Source organism: Stegostoma tigrinum, chromosome 5 (assembly GCF_030684315.1).
Source record: "Stegostoma tigrinum isolate sSteTig4 chromosome 5, sSteTig4.hap1, whole genome shotgun sequence".
NCBI classification, from domain to species: domain Eukaryota; kingdom Metazoa; phylum Chordata; class Chondrichthyes; order Orectolobiformes; family Stegostomatidae; genus Stegostoma; species Stegostoma tigrinum.
In genome coordinates, this window is record NC_081358.1 from 127,113,782 (window position 1) to 127,115,966 (window position 2,185).

Here is a 2,185-nt window from a genome sequence, read left to right on the forward strand (position 1 = left end):
GGGTTTCCTCCGGGTGCTCCGGTTTCCTCCCACAGTCCAAAGATGTACAGGTTAGGTGGATCGGCTAAGCTAAATTGCCCATAGTGTTCGGGGCCTGTTTATTAGGTGGGTTATAGGGGATGGGTTTGGGTGGAATGCTCCAAGGATCGAGGTGGACTTGTTGAGCTGAAGGGCCTGTTTCCACATTGTAGGGATTCTATGATTGAACAACACCTCCTGCACGTTCCCTCCAAGCCACTCACCATCCTGACGTGGAATATATTGCCATTGCTTCACTGCTGGGTCAAAATCCTGGAACTCCTTGCCTAAAGGCATAATGGGTCGATTACAGCAAATGGGTAACAGCAGGTTAAGAAAAATGTTCCGTGTAACAAAACTCCACATCACCTAGTACCATTCATCTGCATGCCTTCCAGGCCTTGGCATCCTTCCAAAAGACTTGCGCCCAGCCACAATCATACTCAAAAATGTTGGAGTTGCAGTAACAGATGCATCAAGCAAAACTGAATAGACATCCCCAGAAATCATTGACCAACCTGACCGAAATCCAGAGTGACATTGACTTGATTGTAGTGCAGTCCACGTGAAAGGGGTGGGCTTTGCCACCAGCGCTCAGTACCATCGATGGCATTGGTGATTGCATGAGCTTTGTAGGCATCATCAGACAGGCAGTGATCACAGAATTGCCCCTAAAGAAAATAAATGAAGGATTAAAATAAAAGTCAAAATTAAGACCTTGAATGAAATCTGAGCAGACTTTACATCTGTAGCCAACATCATCAAATCAATTATTGTCTAAAGTATTGTACTTAAAGATGATAATCGTTGACACTAGAGGCATATTTTACTTCAGTTTTACCTTGTTCTTTGTGAGACTTTCTCACTTCTTCCTGAACTTTTTCACTTCTTTTACATGAATTTCAATTGCATTGTTACCAATGTTTAGAAAGAGGCCATTCAGCCTTTCATGTCTGTGACAGCACCCTGCAAGGGTACTTACCTAAACAAAGTCTTCACCTTTTTCCCCCTAGCCCCAGCAAATGTTTCCTCTTCAGGTAACAATCCAAGTCTCTTCTGAACGTCAGGATGCACCCCACCTCCATCACAACCTTAGGCAGTGCATTTCAGATCCTAACTATTCAATTTGAAACACAACTTCCTCATATTGCCATTGCTCTGTTAGCTGATTAATTTAAATTGATGTGTTGTGGTTCCCAATCCTTTCACCAATGAGAAAAGCTTCTCCCTTACCCCTCCAGGGAGACTAGATCCAACTTCTTCAATCTATTCACATGACTGAAACTTCTCATCCCTGGAACTGCTCCAGCTATTTAGCATGATGAGGTGTGATAATGACAGAATATCAGATTTCTAATCTTGCCTGAGAGTCACTGGTTAACCTCCTCCAAGGCTAGCAGACAGTTTTGGCTGTAACCACAGGAGCTTTGGCCTGGACTGCGAGTGCAAGAAGTCCTCAGATTCCACATCCTGCAGTCTCGGATTGTGGTACTGTGGAGAACAGAGATAATGTGCAGAGAAGTGGGGGGAGGGGTTGAGTTTGGTAGAAAAGAGATTAGGTGTCTTGATAGAAGGGTCCTGACCCGAAATGTCAACTTTCCTGCTCCACTGATGCTGCCTGGCCTGCTGTATTCCTCCAGCTCCACACAGTGTTATAGGTGTCTTCATAGAGAGGCAAAGGCCAGGGAGGAAGAGGCCACCTAAGGTTGGGGAGACCTTATAAACATACTGCTCAGGCCTCAGGCAGAAAGGGGGCTTGTTTCCTTCATTGTCCCCACCCTTCCAACATCGATCATATGGGGGCATATGATCGATGTTGGAAGCGGGGGGACAATGAAGGAAACAAGCCCCCTTTCTGCCTGAGCAGGATGTTTGGTCTACAGGACAGCATCCTACTCTAGAAAGCCGCCAACAGACTCAAAATTAAAGCTGGGTGTGAAGTGATTCTTAGGCGAGTAATGATTGACCACAAGACCCTCAATTGGGTTGGGCAGAAGGCTGCCCTATGCCTCACCTTCCCTCTGGAAAAATGCAAACAGGTGAGTGAAAAAGCAGCAGGGGAATTTTACCAACACCTCCACCTACGAAACAAGCAGCGAGGGATCATAAAATTCGACCCATTATATTCTGTTGAGGCCGAACCATTGTTTTGTGGTAAGTTTGTTAT